This window comes from Callorhinus ursinus, unplaced genomic scaffold, assembly GCF_003265705.2.
Source record: "Callorhinus ursinus isolate GAN/ISIS: 27379988/994484 unplaced genomic scaffold, GSC_fseal_2.0 scaffold22, whole genome shotgun sequence".
Classification (NCBI taxonomy): Eukaryota; Metazoa; Chordata; class Mammalia; order Carnivora; family Otariidae; genus Callorhinus; species Callorhinus ursinus.
Genome location: NW_027397084.1, coordinates 795837 through 816293, shown reverse-complemented (window position 1 = coordinate 816293; position 20457 = coordinate 795837). Strand labels below are relative to the sequence as shown.

Here is a 20457-nt window from a genome sequence, read left to right as displayed (position 1 = left end):
GAGTCTCTTCACAGCTTCTCTCTGCTAGTGCTAGTGACACTGAGGCTGGGCATTCCTTTGTGATGGGCCAAGGGGCCCTACTGCCACAACCTGAAATGCTCTGCTGACCTAATGGACTGAATGACCAGCAGAATCACCCTAGGCAAGTCCACTAGCACTGTGACTAGGCCTCCCATCCTCCCACACCTAGGCCTTCATCTCCTCACCTGTGATCAAGTTTGTACTAGGAGCTTCTGAGAAATGCTAGATGCCTACGTGCACTTGTGACAGTCATGGGTCCTTCTGGGAGGGGGGTGATGCTCCCAGAACCAGTTTCCAGGAGGGCTTCAGAAGGTCTGGGCTGAGTGAAACATATTTTTACCTAGAGCCCTTTGCCCCAGGCAGGAGCAAGCAAGGACTGATGAGGCTTGAGGAGGAGTATTATTGGAAAACCATAATGGGAGGGTTGTAGGCTCCTTGTACATTTCTTTCACCCTGTCCTTCACTAGGCTGACCCCAACCTTGCTCCTTACATTCAGGGGTAGGGGTGAAATACAAGATTCAAGTCTGGCACTCCATTCCAAAACACGAGGGAAGCTGAGGTTTGCCACGTAGTAGTTTCTATAGCAACCCCACACCATCTGGGACCTTACATCTTTCCTAGACTCTGGGAAAGATAGCGTGCTGCAGGCCTCTCCTTGGGATCAGAGAGACCACAGGGTGTATCATAGTGAGCTGTAGTTCGTGACATCTCTGAGTAAGAAGAGAAAAAAAACTTGCATAAGGGGCAGAAACGAAGTGGAACATAAGTTCCAAGTCAACAGCCATGCCCGCGTACATAGGCCACGGAGTGGGACTACAAATCCCGGCGTTCCTGGCGGAGCCGCCGGGAGGGACTACATTTCCCCGCGGGCGCCGCGGTAGGCCCGCGAGGGGCGGGGCGGGGCGGGGCGGGGCGGGGCGGACCGCGGGGGCGTGTGCTGCCCTCTGCCGGGCGCGGCGGGAAGTGGGTGCGGATTGACAGCGGGAGCCCGGGCGCCGGGCGCGGGGCTCGGTGACAGCGGAGGCGGCGGCCGCGGGCTGGACCTAGGGAGCGGCGGCGGCGGCGGCGGCGGCGCCGACGGCAGCTGGAAGGGCGGACGGGGCGGGCCTCCCCGGTGGCGCGGAGCCGGAGGAGTCCGGGAGGGGGCGGCAGGCGCAGCTCGCGGGCCGGACACCTGAACTTGGGACAAGTTGCCAGAGCCGCGGGGGACAGGCAGCGGACGGATTGACCTTCAGGGCTAGGTGAGCGGGACAGGGGGGCAAGGGGTGTGCGGAGGGCCCGGAACCCCGGACCCAGGCTCCCCCGCCCCCATTGTGGGTGCGGGAGACAGGTGGGTGGATGGGGGTGCCGGCTGAAGAGGGGACACGGAGTGTGTGTGCCGCGCCGCCACCCGCTCGGCTGTCCGTCTAGTTCGGGACGCTCGGCACATGGCCGGAGCGGCGCTGCCGGAGGAGCCCAGGAGCCCCTCCGGCCCCTCACTGTAGGCCGGGGCCGGGGGCGGCTTCTCCGCGACCTTATGTAACCAGGCGGGAGGGGCCGGGGCGGGCATGGGCCTTCCCGGCTCGCGAGCTGGGAGTCGAAGGGGCGGGAGGCGTGGGAGTGAACTTGCAACAAGTTTGAGGGACGTGTGGGCCTTGCGCCTACTCCTTTTCCACCCGAGGCGGCTGGGGCGGGTGGTACGGGGGAGGGCGCCGGAGGCCCGGGAAGTGAGCGGGGGCCGAGTCCGGCCCGGCCAGGCCCAACCTGGATGGTCCCGGGGAGTGGGAGGGCCGGGGCGGCGCCACGCCCCCGGGGCTGGGCTGCTGGAGGGGGCGGGTCGAAGTACCATCCCTCCCTCCCTTCCCGTCTCTTACCCCCACACCCCGGTGTCTTAAGAAGCGGCCGCTGCCCGCGTCCCCTGCTATCCCCGAGCTCAGGCTTTTTTTCCCCTTTGCATTATTCCACGACCTCTAGGAACCCCAACCCCAGAACTCACCCTTCGCGCGCCCCTCTTTCTGCTCCCTGGAGTTCCCAGCCATTTACCCGCCCCTGAGTACCCCCCACCTTCTTGGTCCCGAATCCCGGAAAACACGCCCCTTTCCCCTTATTCCAGCAGTTCGTACCGCCCAACCCCTCGCCGTCCCGCCCCCCAAGTCCGCGCTCGGTCTTCTCCCCACCTCCCCGCACCCGGGTCAGCCACGGGGGCGCCGCGCGTGCACTTCGCTCCTCGAAGGGAGCGAGTTGATGCCAGCTCCGTCCCCGCCCCTCCGCCCCTTCCCAGCCCGGGTTCTGGCTTCACGCACCGCTGCCCAGAGCTGCTCGGGTTTGCAAGAGCAGGTTCGCGCCGCAGCAGCCTGGCGCGCCCCAGCCCTGCGCCCAGGGGTTAGGAGGGAGGGAGGGCGGGCGCCCGGGGCGGGGCTCCTCTTCACGCGCGACCTCGCGGCCCCGAGCTCCCCCTCCCCGTTGCCTGGCGGCTGCTCACCGCGGAGTCTTTCCCAACCCGGTCCACGCCAGCCGGGGTTCTCTCGCCTGTCTGTTCTGGGGACGGTTCGGCGCAGTTTCTGGTCTAGATTTGAGCGCAGTGCTTTCTTTGGCTTTACGCCCTCTGGGAAGTGTCAATTAATTACCGCCCAGCCCCCACCCTGAGTGAGGGGGTCTTAATGGAGCAGGGCAGGGGCAAGGCCGGTGCAGGCCCTTATTGATACTTCTCAGATGTAGGCTCAGCCCCTGCACCCGCCCAGTCCAAGATTCCACTGGCCCAAGACCTGGCAATTCTTGGGGGCGGGGGGGGGGGGCTCTGGTTTCCTCTTGGGCGGCCAGATGCAGTTGGCTCAGATCAGGACGCAGTTTCTGGCTCCTCAGCTTGTTTGCTCTGAGGCCCTCTCAGTGCCCAGCCAGGTGGATAGTCTCCAGGCCCTGCCCTCAGGCAGATAACAGTCGAGGGGGAGAGATGCCAGCAATAAAGGCCGGTCTTAGACACAGCGGAAGGGCAGAGCCCTGCGTGGTAGTTTGCTGGTATGCTAGTACCATGCCTCAGTTTCCCCAACCGTAGGAAATAGAGCACTTCACTTGGCCCCCTTCTTTCTGCCTGCCCTCTGGCCGCCCGGGTGGGAGAGTCAGGAACCAGAAAGCATAAATGAAAGGCTGTTTGCTCGGCTTCTCTGGAAGGGAGCTGATACTGCTTACAGTTTACAAGGTCTGTTACAGCTGCAGTGCTATTTTGCCCTCAACTCAGCTCTGGGAGGTGCAGACTAATCAGAATCCTGTTCCGGGTCCCATGGAAGTGGTGCAGGGCATGGGGCAGGGGACACCCCCTCAGGTGAGCACCAAATCCATGGAGAACCAGCTGGGCTTCTGAGGGCTGAGGGCTGGGTGACACAGTCAGAGGTGGGGCAGGGGGTGGGCCAGAGCAGGCAGCAGCCCATCCAGGGGCCTGGGATGGCAGGGATACCCAGGGCCCACCCCCATGGCCAGTCAGGCCCCCTTTGAGCCTCAGGGCTGGAAAGTAGGAAGGAGGGGCCTCCCATCCTGCAGGCCTGGCTGTCCTGTCCTTTGAGGGTCTGGCTTCTGGTCCTGATCCCTCTGGGGGCTTTGTTTATGGCTGTTATTGGATCACTAGCTGGAGTTTATAGAGTTACTTAGCACCTGCCCCCACAGGGAGTGGCCCAACCACCCCCTGGCTTCTGTCTCTTCCTTTTCAAAGTCAACTTGGTTTCTGCCTGAAGCAGGGGTTTCCCCAACCACAGCTGGTATGAAAGCCAGGTTGGGCCTTTGTCCTAGGAATGGAGGGCAGTCAGCACTTGGGGCCCAGCTTGGGGCTGCCCTGGAGATGACCATGGAAGTTGGGTTGACCTCCTCTGACACAGAGGGAGGGAGGTCAGATTTCCAGAGCTGCCAGAAGTGTCCACGCCCCAGGATGCAGCAAGTGCATATGTATGTAATGTAACATGTCTGTCTTCCTCTGAAAAAAGAGAAAGAGGTACACTCCTTCCAGGCTGTTGTGGGGATTCAGGGTGGAGCAGGGTCTGGCACATGGTGAGTCCATAGTATTGCTCTGTGTTTCACTCTGGGGCGTGTGTAATTGAGAGGAGTTTGTGTGTGTGTGTGGTTATGAGATGATAGGTATCTAGGTACATGTGTATAGATGAATCGTCTATGTGTGCGGCTATGAGAGTATAATCACACGATATTACATTAATGGAATATTCGTCTAGTCTATGCTATAACAGAACAACATTATAAGAAAATACTAGTTGCCAACATTTATTGTATATTTACTCTTTAGAGTGAGGTAGGAATGATTCTTTTCATTATCCAGATTCAGAGAAGTTAAGCAAGTTGCCGGAAGTCACACAGCCTGGAAGAGGTAGGGACTCAAACCTAGGTCCAACTGCCTCCAAAATCCATGTGCTCAATCTCTCGAGCAGGCCTCTTCGGGTTTCTCAGGAGTTCTGTCTTAAGAGGTGGGCAGCTGGGGGTCTGGGAAACTTCTTTTCCCCATGCAGGGTCTCCTGCTCTGAGCAGGGGTGGGAACTCGCTGAGGCCTCTGCCCCAGGGCCACACCTGTCTCCTGGCTGTTCTTCTGAACTCTGCTGACACAGGTGACCAAAGGACCTCTGGTGAGGACTCTTCCTGACCGGTGCCCGAGAGGAGAGGAGTTCAGACAAGGCTCCCTGGGTCTCCCTGGAAACCTCACACATTAACTTACCTTGCAGTCCTCACTCGGCACTTGTTTACTCAGATGTGGGGAAAAGGCTGTGGCAGCTACTGAGTGAGAATGAGCAGCCACCAAAGTCATGAGGACACAGGAGTCCCCTCATGGCCAACCTGTATGGCTGCAGCAGGTCCCTGCTGTTCTCAGCCTCTGTTTCCATGGCTGGGAACCGAGATCATCTGTGGGGTCCCCTGCAATGTGAACCTTCTACCCATCTCTGGCAAAGGCACCCTGGACAGGAGAGGCTCCCCAAAAGGAGGCGCGTGTGGTATGGCACTGGGGGTGTGGGGGGGCATTGCTGAAGTCCACTCCATAGAGCTTGAGCTCAAGGCTGGCCCCGGGCAGTGCAACCAGCCAGTTTCTCTTGGGACATAGTCAGAGCTGGCATGTACTGAGCACTGAGCTAAGTGCTACGTTGCCAGGAGATTGTTGAGAACAAGAGCTCCAGGGCCAGGCTGCTTGGCTTGGAATCCCACCTCTGCCATTTCCTAGCTGTGTGACCCTGGGCAAGGTGCTTAACCCTGCTGTGCCTCCGTTTGCATGCCTGCAAAGCAAGGATCATGCTACCACCTGCTTGCTAGTGCTACAGAGAGGGTTAAGTATTGTTTTTTTAAGATTTTATTCATTTATTTTAGAGAGTGAAAGAGAGAGAGAGAGAGCTCGAGCAGTGGGAGGGGCAGAGGGAGAGGGAGAGAGAGAATTCCAAGCAGACCCTGCGCTGAGCGCAGAGCCCGACTTGGGGCTTGATCCCAGGACCCTGAGATCAGGACCTGAGCTGAAATCAAGAGTCAGATGCTTAACGGACTGAGTCACCCAGGCGCCCCATCTTGGCTGAGTATTTTGTTGCATGCTGCATGTATGAGATCTAGAGTAGCATTGTGCTTAAAAATATTAGTTATTAATCTTAACGGACTCTTACAACTCACTTATTTCTTTTTTTTATTTATTTTTAATTTTTTTGAAGATTTTGTTTATTTGACAGACAGAGACACAGCGAGAGAGGGAACACAAGCAGGGGGAGTGGGAGAGGGAGAAGCAGGCTTCCCGCGGAGCAGGGAGCCCGATGTGGGGCTCGATCTCAGGACCCTGGGATCATGACCCAAGCCGAAGGCAGATGCTTAACGACTGAGCCACCCAGGCGCCCCATAACTCATTTATTTCTTTATTTCTCATTTCCAAGTGAGGAACTAGAGGCATAGAGAGCTCTAGCGAAGGAAAAAAAGACCCGTGGGTTGCAAACAGGACTCCCCTGCGCATCTAACACTCTCGAAAGAAATGCCTTACATGGGGCTTTGCAGCTTTTGTGGCCGCAGCCCCCATCATTCCCTGGTGACCACACCCAGCCTGGTCCCTACATTTAACAAGATCGCACAGGGAAACTGGGGTTGCTTACAGCATCCCTACCGCCCCTGCCCTGCCCTGCCCTGGGGATTCCTTGGGTAGCGTCTGGCCTGGCCACTCACTACCCACTCCTGACCCATGGCTTTTCCCCTGCGCTTCTGCAGCCTGCCCCGCCTCCACTCTGCCCCAGAGGTTCAGGTCCCCTTGGCTGCCGTGTGAGCCAAGGCAGTGGTAATATCCCAGCGATAGGGCAGCGGGTGACAGCAGAGGTCACCTCAGAGGGGCAGAGTCCTCACCGGTTTTCTTTCCCAGCTCCTAGGTGTGGGCATAAGGATGAGGAGAAAGGAGGTCTCACGACCCCCACCCCCCGTCCAGCTTCTGGGGGCAGGCCTCCTTGTTGGCTTTTATCCCAATAATGGAGACCCCAAAGTAAAATGTGATGCCCTGGGGATTAACCCAAAATTCCAGCAGGTTTTCCAGAAATCCATGGTCCATATTTCCTCCTCCCAGTCCTTGCTCATGCTGGCCCCTTCTCCTGGCACTCCCTCCTCTGCACCCCTCCCTCTAACCAAATCCTCTGTCCATCAAGGCACACCTTCCTGGGAGACCAGGGGATTGTTCCATCTGACTGTAGCCTTGGTTGGATATTATGATCACCTGGGGAGCAACATCAGGGGTGCCTGGCTGGCTCACTCGGTAGAGCATGCCATGCTTGATCTCAGGGTCATGAGTTCAAGCCCCACACTGGGAGGAGAGCTTACTTTAAAAGAAAAAAAAAAATACTAGTGCATCTGAATCTTGAAGGAGGAGATTAGGCATCAATATGTTAAAAATTCCCCAAATGATTCTGATGCCCTTTCTTCAGGGCAGCAACTCTCAAATTCGAGAGGGCATCAGAATCACCTGGAACAGTTGTTGAAACACAGATGACTAAGGCCTTACCCCCAGGGTTCCTGACTGAGTAGGTCTGGAATCAGTAGGGCCACAAATTCCAGTAGGTCTGGAATTTGTATTTTGGATGAGTTCTCAGGAGATGCTAATGCCGCTGGTCCCCAGACCACTGCATTGTAGCTTCCCAGGCACCAGCTTTCTGTCTCCTGGGTCTCTGACTGCTTTTGGGCCTCTTAGGCCTGTCTTCTTTCTGAAGCCAGGTCCCAAGGGGTGGGGACCACTGTGACACCATTTGGTGACCGCTAATCCCTGGTATGATCAGCCTCCCTTCCCCACCTTGGCTCTCTGCCCCCACCTCCTGTTAAAGTGAGCACGGCCTTGTGGTCTTGGCACCACCCTCTGGGACAGGTGCTCAGGAGATAGTTGCTGCTTGAACAAGGCGAGATGAGGTGGACACCAAAGGACAGCACTGTCCCCAAGAGGCATCAGAACATGGGACAGGATCTAAAACTCCTGCAAAAGTGCTTGGGGCCAGAGTGGCATTGCTGGATTAGGGGGGAGGCATTCAAAGTGGCCCTTGGCTCTGTTGAAGTGAGGCTTAGAAAGACCCACCATATGACTTGACTTTCCTACCCCGGGGTGGGCAAGTAGGGCATCAGTGCTTGAATTATGTTTCTTTCTTTTCTTTCTTTCTTTTTTTTTTTTTAAGATTATATTTATTTATTTGACAGAGAGAGAGAGACATAGCGAGAGAGGGAACACAAGCAGGGGGAGCAGGAGAGGGAGAAGCAGGCTTCCCACAGAGCAGGGAGCTTGATGTGGGCCTCGATCCCAGGACTCCGGGATCATGACCCGAGCCGAAGGCAGACGCTTAACGACTGAGCCACCCAGGTGCCCCTGAATTATGTTTCTTACTACTAATAAATATGATAAAACATGCACAGAAAGCAGCCATGCCCTTCTCCTTCCTTATCCAGACTGGAGATGTTGGGGGGAGTGTCACTGTTGGATGGAGGGGTGTCTCTATCATCATCTAGGAGGTCCTGGGCCTTGAGGGCAGCAGATAGTGGGGCCACCTTGGGGGCTCACCCCTGGGCTCTTGGGGTGGATCCTTCCTTGGAAGCTGGAGGAGTCGTGATGGGAGGTGAGAAGAGGTAGTGGCAGGGTCTTCGGCCCTGCAGGGAGGTGGCAGGTTGGGCTTGGTGACTGAGCCGATCAGTCGACAGATGAATGGAACCCTCCAGCGTCAGCACCCTGAGCCCAGAGGTTGGATCTGTTTTGTGTGATGCTGTATCCCCAGGCCCAGAAGAGAGCCTGGTATACAGTGAGTGCTCAGTAAATTTTTGTGGAGTGAGTGTGGACTGAGCCCCCAACAAGTGCCCCGAAATGAGGACACAACAGGTCTCTGCCCTGCAGGCAGGGTATCAGCTTCACCATCTAATACTCAGGGATGGGTACACAGCTGGACAAGGAGGAGCTCCCTGCCTCCCCCCCCCCCCCCCCCCCCCCGCCCCCCGGCCCCCCCCGGGGCCCCGGTCCAGCTTCACCCCGGTTTAGGGCTGACAGTCTGTCCCTTCCCTTGAAGAGTTTTCCCCCCCCCCCCCCCCCCCGCCCCAGTTCTACCAGTGGGTCTGTGGGGTGGGGCTCTGGTTTATTTTCTCCTGTTTGCCAAGGGAAGTTACAGCCTGTCCTCTGCCTTGTTTATAATTGGTTTGGGGACAGCACCTGCCCCAGCCCCCCCTTGAGTCCCTGAGAGGTACAGAGTGGCCAGGAGGTGACACACTATCCTGTCCAGCCCCTGTTGCCTCTCGTCCCCTCCTGGCTCTGGCCAGGTGTGCTCTCAGCTGCCCCTGCGGCGGGGTGCGGCTGGCTTTGCTGTCGGCTGACTGGGGCTGTGGGGCTGGGAGCCTTAGAAGCTAGCTGGTGCTACCCCCATATTTTGGAGAGTGGAGGACTGAGGCCTGGGGAGCGTGAGGGAGCCTCTCCAGCACCCCGTGGCCTGGGCCACCATGAGGGTCAGCAGGCATGACCTAGTGGTACCTAGTGGGTACCACCTCCTGGGTACCTAGTGCTGTGCGGGCGGAGCAGGGTGGGTGGGAATGAGAACACAGTGCCTCCTTCAAAGCTGACAGCCCAGCGGGGAATTGCAGGACCCCCAGATGACAGAGAAAGGCAGGTTGGTGGAAGATAGTATAGAAGTACATATAAATGAATGGAAATGTGTCCAAGCCTGGTCCTTCACTATGAAAAGCGTTCTTCCTTGGTTGGGAGAGAGTTTTTACCAAAGGGCTCGTGCAAGCATGGAGAACTTGGCTCAGCCCTGCCCACCCTCTGGGCCCCCAAAAGGACAGCTCTATTGCTTCCTGGATCCTCTTACCTGCGGGTCACCTCTGCAGACCCAGGAAGCTTCCCTTCTGGACAGAGTCCTTCCTTCCAGGAGGCCTAGAGGCTGCTGAGTGCAAGGGGAGGCCACAGGAAGGCGGCTGGCCACCCACCTGCCGTTCTGAAGCCCCGGGCCACGGGGGAGATGCTAAATTGGGCCTAACAACTCAGACCTCTTTGGGCCTGCCTGTTGCTGCGCCCCTAAGACTTGACCTGGGATCTGGGGCAGTGATTTTGCCCCCCCCCAGCACCTTCTCTCCTCCCCTCTTTCCTTTGCCCCCCACATTCCCATCCCCCTGAACCTCCGTCTACTTCCACTGCATCTGGAACATGGGCCCTCAAAGTGTGTATGTCTCTCTCTCCTCCTCGCCCTCTTTCTTCTTCTGCCTCCCACCTTTTGGTGTTCAGGGGGTTGCTTAAGGGCCTTTCCGGTGTCAGCCTATGAGCCCTGCTGGTGGGGGCCCAGAAGAATGGCCCAGGGCAGGGTGAGACAGGTGTGGAGGTGCCCAGCCTGACGCAGCCCCCTGCCCTTGAGCAACCAGGGGCTTGCGGTGGCTGGGTCACCCTGAGGTGGTGGTGGGGAGATGGGCTGAGGGCCAGCCAGCCCTGGCCAGCTGGGGGAGCCCCTCCACAGACAGCCCTGGGCATCACCAGGCACTTCAGACCTGTGACTAACTCTAGGTTCCTCTCCAGTTTGTTGGGCGTAATTATAACGGTTTTCAAAGCCAGGAGTGAGAAGATAATATTAAAACTTCTGTTTCTATTTATTTATATCCCATCCTTTTCCTCCTCTTTTTATTGTGAAATACCCCATCATTCCTGGTAAGAGCATGAACATATACGTATATGCTGCAATAAGCTAACTGTAAGCACCCAGGTAGCCACTGCCCAGATGAAGAAACAGAACATAGCCTGCACCCCAGAATCAGCTTGTGTGCCCCGCCTCTGTCATAACCCCTTCCCCCCAGAGGTAACCACGATCCTGATCTTTCTGATCATCAGTTCTTGCTTTTTCTTGTCACGGAACCACTGATGTCTGCAATCTTTATCGGAAAAGGTTAGTTTTGCCAGATTTTGAATTTGATACAGCTAGAATGACACTGAGCATGCGCTTTTATGTCATGTTTTTTTTCCGCTCCACATTTTGTTTGTGGGATCCATCCAGGTTATGATGTGTAGCTATCGTGTGTTCATTTTCACTGCTGTACAGTGTTCCCCTGTATGAACTTGCCACCATGTTTGTATCCATCCTGCTACTTGGGGACATTGGGGTTGCTCTCCTTTTTTGGCTACTGCGAACAGTCCTGTAAGAATGTCCTCGCGAGTGTTTCCTGGTGAATGGTGCATCCATTTCTCCAGAGTGCCTATAAGCCTGAGTGGAATTGTTGGAGCACAGGGTGTAAGAGGGAGAGGGCCAAGCAGGCTCCCCGCTGAGTGCGGGGCCTGATCTGGGGCTCGATCCCACGACCCTGAGATCATGACCTGAGCTGAAATCAAGAGTCGGATGCTCAACCCACTGAGCCACCCAGGCGCCCCACCTTTAGTAAATACCTTGTTAAGTGGTTGTACCAACTTATTCCTCACCAGTGGCACCCGAGAGTTCCTGTTGCTCCATATTCTAGCCAACACTTCCTATTGCTAGACTGTTTAACTTCTCCCGTGCTGGTGCGTGTCACAGTATCTCATCGTGGGTATAAATTGCATTCCCCTTCTCATCTTTCTTACAGATATGTTTTTTGTGGATGTTTGCTGACCTGCATGATCTATTCATATGTTGGTTTTTATAAGCAATTCATGAGAAAAGAAGCATATACTGGGGATGCTCAAAATTTTGTACTTATAGCAGTGTGCGGTCAACATGGCTGAAGGACTGTGACAATACTGAATGCCGGGGGGGCTACAGCTTGGGGGTAGGAAGATGGTCTTCAGGGGAGACCCCCGACGGAGCGGCCTCTGCCCAGAGGGTCCCAAGGCCCTCTTGCCTGGCACATCTGGCAGAGGAGGGGGAAGGCTCTAGGGCTAGAGCCCTCAGCAAATACTGTGCATCTTAGAGTTGGCAGGTGCCTGTCTTTCAAGGTCTCCTTGGGCAGTCTTTCTCAACTGGTGGTGATTTTGCCTCCCAGGGGACATTTGGCAATGTCTGATGACATTTTTGGTTGTCACAACTCAGGAAATGCTACCGGCATTTAGTGGGTAGAAGCCTGGGATGTAGATAAACATCCTAAAATGCTCAGGACAGCCCCCCAACAAGGAATCATTTGGCTCCGAGCGTCTGCGTTGAGGTTGAGAAACTCTGATCTGGGAACAGAGCCAGGAGACTGAGATTTGCCATGAACTTGCTACATAGCCTTGGGGAAGTCACTTCAGTGCTTGAAGCCTTGGTCCCCTCCTAGGGACACTGAGGGTACCGAGGGGGGCTGCCCTCTCCCCTTCCTGGGGCTGTTGTCAGGACTGGGGAGAGGGTGCCTGTGTAGGCACTTTGGGAGGCATCCCTACCAAGGGGCCTCTCCTCCTCGTTTCCTTTGTGGTACCAGCCCCTTCCCCTTGACTACGCTCCCTGTCCACTGAACTGGAGGTGTCAGGTGACCAGCTGTGAGCTCGGCCCTGGCTCCTGCTATTCCAGGCCTCAGGGCTGTGGGGGAACCGCCCTGAGGGCCCCAGCCTTTTGATGAGGGCAGCAGAAATGAGGGGCTCTCTGGGCAACCCCAGGGCCAGGGCAAAACCATTTCTGACTTTGTCCTTAGCTGGGTGGGAGTCCAAGGTTGTGTGGAGTGATAAGAGGTATCTGTCATACTCTTTTATCTGAGGCCCCGTTGCTAGTCTGGGCTCTGAGGTTATACAGAGCCAGGGGCTCTGTATACCAGGCCAGCCTCCTACTCACCCTCTGTGTTCTCCCAGAGCTGCTGTCCCAGGGAGGGCCCAGGGTTGGGTCAGAGTCTAGGTCAGAGCCCCCTGGGCCTCTCTGACCTCCCAGTTCTGGAGCACACTTCACCTCAGTGGCATCTCCGGCCTTCTCCATGAACCATGGCCAGCCGGCCTGATCTTTCTACTACACTGTCCCTTCCTGAGCCATACTCTCATGAAAGGGCCCAGTAAATGCACCCACCCTGAGGGATAGGTGACTGACAGTGGCTTCATAATCGCCAGCCTTTCTTGACAAGGAATATTACTTATCAAAGGTGGGAATCCCTTAGGCACCAGAAAGAAACATTAGTAAAATGTACATTTCTTTGACAGGCTGTTAGAGAAGTACTTCGGGGACTGAGGAACCTCTGAAATCACATGTGTAGCAAGAGTGTGTTGTCACAAGTGAAAATTGGGTGGTGGCTCATATCTTCTCAGAACTTCATAGAATAATCTTGGTCTCGGGGTCCATTCCAAGGTGGGCTATATAGTAAGACTGTGAACCGGGTGTCTGGAGGCCCTGGGAAGGCCCAAGGCCAAGCTGGCAGATACGTGGTCAGTCGGGAAGGTGGTGGACTGTGGGGCTTCAGACTAAGAGGGTCCGTGTCTCCAGGAGGGGCTGGGAGGGTGTGTAGGTTAGGGCTAGGCCTGCATTGGACCTGGTAAGGTTCCTGAAAATTCTTGCCCCTCTGTGCCTCTCCATCTTGGTGCAGGGGCAGCATGGCCTATGCCCTGTGAAGCCTGGCTGTGTGGTTAGTGGGGGGGCTGTCGGAGGCTCAGTCTGGGAGGAGGGAGGGCACTGTAGGGGTCCTGGAGCCCAGGGTGGGTGAGATGGGGTGAGACGAGTTGGGAGCCCGTCTGCGTTGGGTAGTCTTGTGGGTGTGCGAAGGCTTCCGGGCGGGCGTGCGGTTCTCTCTGCACTGTGAGTAATCCTCGGCCACGCTTGCAGCTCCCAGGGGATTGTGCAACTTCCTCTCAGGCTGAGGTGCAGGGGGCTGGGTGAGAAACAGTACTGGGGAGAATGAGGAAACTGGGTCCAGCACCCGGGGCAGGGGCCTGGCCCTGGGCTCTGGCCCCCCAAGGAGCTGAGCTTTCCCAGGGGCTCCTTGCTGGGGACCGGCCTCTCCCAGGTATGAGGGAGTGTGTGTGCGTGTGTGTGTGTCTCCTGTCTTCAGGGAGGTGGGTGAGTGGGGGTGAGGCCCCAAGGGCTGCACTGGCATCGGGGTATCTTTTGAAGAGGGATGGGGAGATACTGAGTAGGGTCAGGGTTGGGGAACCAGGTGGCACAAAGGAGGGGTCCCTGGCCAGGCTCGGGGAGTGGGGGGGAAGGGGATGGTGGAAAGTGAGGGAAATCAGGAGTCAGAGGAGCTGGGCCACTCTGGGCAGTTGACCTCAGCCCTGCCTGCCTGGTCTCCACATCTCCAAGCTTGTTTAGAGGCTCTGGTGAGGAGGCCATGATGTGTGTAGGCAGGCCACAGTACCCACCTCCTTACCTCAGGCATCGGGGGCAGGTACTCTGCTGGTCCCTCTGGCTTCGAGTCCTGGCCCCGCCACTCTGTAGCTCTGTGGTCCTCGTAAGTCACTTAGCCTCTTGGTGCCTCAGTGTCCTCACCTGTAAAGTGGAGCTAAGAATTATAGTGCCTACCATGTGGGTTCATTCTGGGGATTAAAAGACTTAATAAATGTAGAGTGCTCAGGGCAGTGCTTGGCACCCAGTAAATAGGTGCTCTGCACGGGTGAACCTTTTCCTGGTGCGTAAGCATGTTTGCGAACGGCAAAAAACTGCCCGCTGTTCATGTGATTATTTTTGATGGCAGGGTGATTATTTTTGAGTTGGCACCGGGGATGATGATAATAAGCACTCACATTTCCCAGGCCTTCCTTCATGTCAGGTGCCGTGCCAAGTGCCTGACCTGCATCAGCCCCTTGAGCCCTCAGAGTCCCCCTTTGGGATGGGTGCTGGGTCATCACCCCATTTCATAACTGGGGACATGGAGGCCCAGAGGGGGTGAGTGACTTGCTGCAGGGCAGTGATATCAGTGAGGGGGGACCGCAGAATGGTTCCCTGGAGCCCTGAGATGGACCCGCCGCCGCCCCGTCCCAGCCCCTCTTCTGGGTTCAGCTGGAGGTGGGTTGGTAGGAGGGAGCAGGGTCTGCCGTGAAGGCGAAGGCGAGAGAGCCTCAGGCCAGTCTCCAATCAAGTAGCCGACTAACACAGAGTTCATTGAACACGCGGAATGGTGTTTTTCGTGGTTGGAGTTGGAGTGAGCTTCCTGCCAGTTGTGGACTCAAGAGGAGCTGAAGACCCTCAGCTGGGAAGGTGGTGTGGTGCAGGAGTTATGAATGTGGCCCCAGGTTCAAACCTGCATCTGGCTTTGAATTCTGCCCGAGCCATGTACTATGTGACGTTGGGCCTCGCTTTTCTCATGTACAAAATGGTGGTAGTAAGAGTCCCTGCCTCTTTGATGGGGAGGATAAAATGAGATACCATAGTAAGGTGTTAGCACAGGCCTGGCCCAGAGTGTCTGCCGAATGGATGCCTTTATTAGGCACCTGTTGTACAGAAGGTACAGAAGGGCTGGGCGGGGAGTTTGGGCCACACAGAGCTCCCTAGAGGGCTATAATTTGAACTGTGGATCATGGCCACTAATGGGACCCTAATTTCTGGCCATGAAATCAGCTTAGTGGCTCTCAATGAACATTTTTTTTTTTCAGTGAGAAAGAAGATATAGAGAGAACATCCAGGTGTATTGCATGGTATTGGCCAAGTGTTGTTTTGTGTAACTTTTTTGTTTCAGGTTCATATGTGTACATTTGTGTGCTTGTGTGTGTGTGTGTGTGTGTGTGTGTGTGTGTGTGTCTGGGCCAAATAAAGTATATTTTTCTGCAGATCATGGTCAAAATATTTGGGGTCACTTCCTTAGAGGTTATCTCCCTCTTGTGCAATGTTACGGAGCACCTACTGAGTGCAAGACCCAGCCCTACATGCCAGGGGCCAGACTGGGAATTCCGGGCCCAATTCTTAGTATGGTGTATGTGGGTGAGTGGGCCCTGTGGGGGTCAGTGGAGGCAGAGGGTGAGGCGGCCAGGGAAGGCTTTCTAGGTGATGACATACATTGGATAGGGACAGTGTAGAGGTGAAAATTCCCCGGGGTGAATGGTCGACTCGGGGTCTGGAACTAGAGAGCCATCTTGGGAGGTGGGGGCTCCCTGTCAGTGGAGGGCTGCAGGGCCAGGCCTGGCCGGAAGTGTCGTGCTAGCTAGAGCAGCAGACTGGGTGGGGGTCATCCCAGGGCAGTGGGCAAGGGCTGTGCCCATCTTCTCTGGCTGGGGTGGGGTGGGGTGGGAAGACTCAGGATTACTGATGCTCCTCCCATCCCCAAGATTTGCAGGATCTACAGTGACTCAGTAAGACCTAGGACCCATGCCTTAGCCATTTTCTCTCCTCGCCTGAGCCTTGGGAGCCTCCTGAGCATTCTACTGCCCCAGCTGGCTTTAGTGAGTCTGGCCTGGAACCTGCATCAGCCCTGAGCTTCCCTGGTCCAGGGGCCAGAAGCCTTTCTACTACTTAGATCTCTGCCCAGGGCCAGTGGGGCCTCAGTTTCTTCATCTGTGAAGTGGGCATACTAACCCCTGAGCAGTCAGCCTTCTGGTTAGTGATGCTAATCTTGTGATCTAATGTGGATGAACCAGCTGTAGGAAGTGTGGAGGGTTCTGGGTGGGTAGTCATCGTCATCTCTAAGGCTGAGAGAGCTGGGAAAGGTCATGAGTACATCAGCCGCCTGGCTGGAGAGCCCCCGCCTCCCCACCCCGTGACCTGGGGCTTGTGGGGCAATGGTGGGAAGAAGCCTGTGACCCACGGTGAGCTGGGACTATCCCTGGCTCTGAGGGGGAGGGGGTCTTTCAGGGTCCTCAGAGGATGAGACCCAGGTTAAATCTGGGTCTGGGAACCCCAGTTTCCAGAGTCCTCCCCTACACGGGGCACCCTAGGAGCCCCAGCTTGGAAGTGTTGCCAGGTGGAGGGGCAGTGCTCCAGGACTGGTTATCGGAGGCCAATTTCCAGGAAGCCATGGGTGGCTTCTAGCCTGCTGCACCCAGAGCCCAGAGGCGCGGGTATGAACTCCCACAGTAGAATGTGGTATCTAGTGATAGGTCCCATATACTGAGCACCAGCTCCCAGGTACTGTGTTAAGCGCTTTTGTACATTTGCAAATTTAATCTTCACGCGGGTCTCTTATTATCCGGTTTTATAGGTTAGCAAACTGAGGCCCAGAATGGGGAAGTCTGTCACCCAAGGTGACTTAGCCTAGTGAGTGGCAGAGCTGGGCCAAGGCTGTGAGTTCTGGATTCAGGTTGCTAGGGTTGAAATCTGGGCGGTACCACCGACTGGCTGTGTGACCTTGGACACAAGTGACAATCTCTGACCATTAGCTTCTTGCTCTGAGAGATGGGGATAACATCAGTGCTTTACTCAAGCGTTGTTGTAAGAATTATAGGAGATAATGCAGGTGACCTGCTGCCCATTATAAGGGCCCAGTAAGTATGATCTGCTTCATCATCTCTCCTGCCCACAGCAGTAACCTGCTGGGTGACCTGGGCCAGCTGTTTGCCACTGACCCCTTCCTCGTGTAGGGGAGGAAAACTTTTCCCTTCTTCCCTTCTAGGTTCTTTGGCGGGCCTAATAATTAAATTGACATAAGACAGATTGACCAAAGGAAAACAAATTTAATTTTGTATGTACAAGATCCCCAAAGATATGAAGCTCCAAGAAGTGACCAAAGCAGGCAGCTTTTATGCCATTCAGACAAAGAAACGATACATTTGTGAAGAATTGACAACAGAAAGGGGTTTGGGCTTGGGGCAGGTAATTAGTAAAGAAGTAACAAGGGTTGTTTATACAGCCTTCTGGGCCCTGAATTCCCTTTTTCCGGTGATAAGGATGTCTCTCTGCCTCCTGGTACAGGGAGGGTACCTTGCAGGTGGGAGATTTATTTCCTGCTCTCAGGGGGACAGAAGGGGGGCAGTGTGTCCTTCTTGTACCTTCTGTCTCTTAAGTAACTTTAATTCAAAGTAAGCAATATGCTAAAGCAGCATGTTTTGGGGTGGGATGTTTTGTTCCCCTTTATTTTTACCTGAAGTCTAGAAGCTGAGCTGGTGAAGTGCTCCATTATTTCATTGAATTAATCTTGAAAATAGGTCAGTTCAGTTAAACAGTTGTTTTCATTGTAGGAGGTAGAGATGCACCTGGGCTCCTAAAGTAAAACCTATATCGTGTGAGAAATCAGGTATTTGATAAGGCATTTTTATGGAAAGAAAAGAAAAGAAAACCAAAGGTGAGTGACCAGAGCGACTACGATCCCAGTTTCTGAGTTCTGAAGGCAGCCGGTTGAGAAAGTTTCGAGATGTCAGACTCAAAGCATCTTCAGACGGAGTGAGGGCAGACAGGGGCAATCTGCCAGATCTTCGTGGTTTGCAGTTTGGATATCTCTGGTGATCTTTTCCGAGTGGCCCACATAGCAACAGGCATGAAGATTGCCTGTGCATGAGCAGTTGTGGTGATTTCTCTAAAGTTTCCCTCAAGTTGTTCACACTCTGTAGGGCTTCAGGGAAAAGGGCAGCTTTTTTTTTTTTTTTTTTAAGATTTTATTTATTTATTTGTCAGAGAGAGAGACAGAGAGAGCACAAGCAGGGGGAGTGGCAGACAGAGGGAGAAGCAGGCTCCCTGCTGAGCAAGGAGCCCAATGCGGGATTCAATCCCAGGACCCTGGGATCATGACCTGAGCCGAAGGCAGATGCTTAACCCAAGGGAGACGCTTAACCAACTGAGCTACCCAGGCATCCCAAAAAGGACAACTTTTGTTCTTGGTGACTCTACGTTGAGAGTGGAAGAACATTGGGAGCGTTAGGTTGGAGAGTTGTAGCCAAGTGTTGGAGGAAACAGGTAGAAAAGAAAACTTCATTGACAGTCAACAGTGCTAGAATCTGATATCCAAAAGAATGTACTATCATTTTTAATTGAAACAAATTTTTTCTCTACAGTTACCCCCATGACTACCAAAGGTCATCAAAGTAAGACTAATTTGTTTGCAAAATGGTTTAGTTTGAATAAACTTAACTTAGTATTTATAGAAATGCAGCAAGAACTTGCAACCGATTATATAGAATCTTTTCATCTGCTCTGTTGGAGCTTTTCATAAGGAATCTCAGATTGGACTTTTAAAAGCCTCTTGAGGTTTGGAAGCAGAGCCAAGGACTTGTCATCAGGTTTTACCTGCAATAACTTTAGATTTAAGTTAATTCCTCTTTTCCCCAAATCCCCAAAATATCCTGAGGTTTCTGCGCCTGCCAGGAAGTGACCTTCCTTACTCACCTGGTGAGGCTGCTGGGGAAGCCTGTAAGCAAGGTACCAGGCTGATTTTTCCAAGGGGCTTTATTGGCTCCATAAAGTCAACCTTACTTCCTTGAAGCTGTCTGGTCATATCGGAGTCGATGCATGTCTCCCAGTCAAAGCCTTGGTAATATAGCCAACATTTCCAGTTGTGTCCTGTATTTAGGAGAATAGATGTTTGTTGAACTTGTGTAAATAACTATATTGTCATGAAAATAGGAATACTCAGTAAGAGTTTTCAAATTATGGAGGCATCAGGTAGGGAGAAAAAGGTAAATGTTTCAGTTCTACTTACAAAGGTATAATTTACCAAATTGCTGTAAGTCATGGTTTTCTTATTTATTTATTTATTAAAGATTTCATTTATTTATTTGAGAGAGAGAGAAAGAGAGCACAAGTAGGGGGAGTGGCAGAAGGAGGGGGAGAAGCAGGCTCCCCACTGAGCAGGGAGCGTGATGCAGGGCTCCATCCCAGGACCCTGGGATCATGATCCAAGCCCAAGGCAGACGCTTAATCGACTGAGCCACCAAGGTGCCCCGAGTCATGGTTTTCTTAAGAGAAAATTTTTTTTTAATCTGGAAAAAATTAAATATTAAAGATCCAACAATGTTTTAATTGAAAAGTCATAAAAATTATAATCATCTCTATCAGTTAACTCAGTTTCATGTAATTAAGTTTTGTTGACATTGACCTTTTGTTAATGGTTTTATGAATCCAGTTTTTCCTTAGAGTTTCGCCAGGTTTTTGCCCAGTTCAGTGGTATGTCCTGAAAGTTACCAGAAACCCGTATTCTAGAGTGCTTGTCGGAGTCCTTTCCTTGACTCTTTCTGAAGATGAAACACTTTTGTAAAAGTGTCGGAGTAAAACAAGATCTTATATAACTGACAAAAGACTTAATACGGTTAAAGATCTGACGAAAGGTCATTACAGTGTTACTGACAAGGATAATTGATTATTTGTGACAAACATTTTTATCATAAAATAACTAGAATTACAAGTGATAAGATTATATTAGGACATACCAGATTTCTAGGACTTTTATACAATTTCTGGAACACTTACAACATGTATCTATACAAATACAAGATAAAGAAGACTTAATACTAGCTTTCTTTGACAGTGCTTCCCATGTGATTTAACATAGCAATAGGTCTAATTAGTTTAAAATTCCCTTCCATCACCTTTTTAAGTTTTGTTATTGTTTTTGTTTGTTTTGAAAAAGGAGAAAGGACATATCTTTTTAGATGTTCCAGAGACCTTCTGGAAAAATCCCAAAGTTAGTTTGAGGTCAAAAGGTCTTTATTTAGAATTTGATTTGGGGGAAGTTTGTCAAACAATATTTTTCATATTGAATTGAAGACTTGAATGCTTACTAAAAAGATATAGATCATAATGAAACAATACTTAATTATCTATTTAACCAAAGTGACAATAAGAGATTGTAAAGGCAAATAGAGAAGGTTCTATAGTTGTGAGCAAAACTTAGCTCTTTTAATATTGAGAAGACTTAGTTTTCTTAAGTAATCAAAGGCCTGATAATAAAGACAAACTTAAAAGGTTAAAAAAAAGGAGGGGCAGGGAGGGGGAAAAAAAAAGACTTAAAAAAAAAAAGGGAAAAGTCCTTTTATAATCTCTTATCAGGAGCAGACCAATAGTCCAAGAAAACTTTGTCCTTTTAGCAGTTTTAGTTTTATAATAGCCAAACTATTGATATTAAAACTTAGTTTTTAAAACCCTTCTAGTAATAATTTGATTTTAGCAGAATTGGTCACACAATCCGGTAATTGGATTGGTAAAATTCTTTCACTCTCTCTCCCTTTCTTTAATTTTTAAAAA

General features: G+C 52.9%; 1 protein-coding gene across 9 annotated transcripts in view; it reads left to right on the top strand.

Annotated features, from left to right (window-relative positions):
• Window positions 1-1004: 1004 nt before the first annotated feature.
• Window positions 1005-20457, top strand: part of TFEB (transcription factor EB) — a 55621-nt gene continuing 36168 nt past the window's right edge. For 4 of the 9 annotated variants that reach the window (XM_025890808.2, XM_025890804.2, XM_073904958.1 and 1 more), the window contains exon 1: window positions 1005-1263. The gene's annotated coding sequence lies outside the window, so the exon portion shown is untranslated. Of the gene's footprint in view, window positions 1264-13219; window positions 13364-20457 lie in introns of those variants that run through there. The other 5 variants (XM_025890806.2, XM_025890807.2, XM_025890803.2 and 2 more) reach the window with 2 other exon arrangements.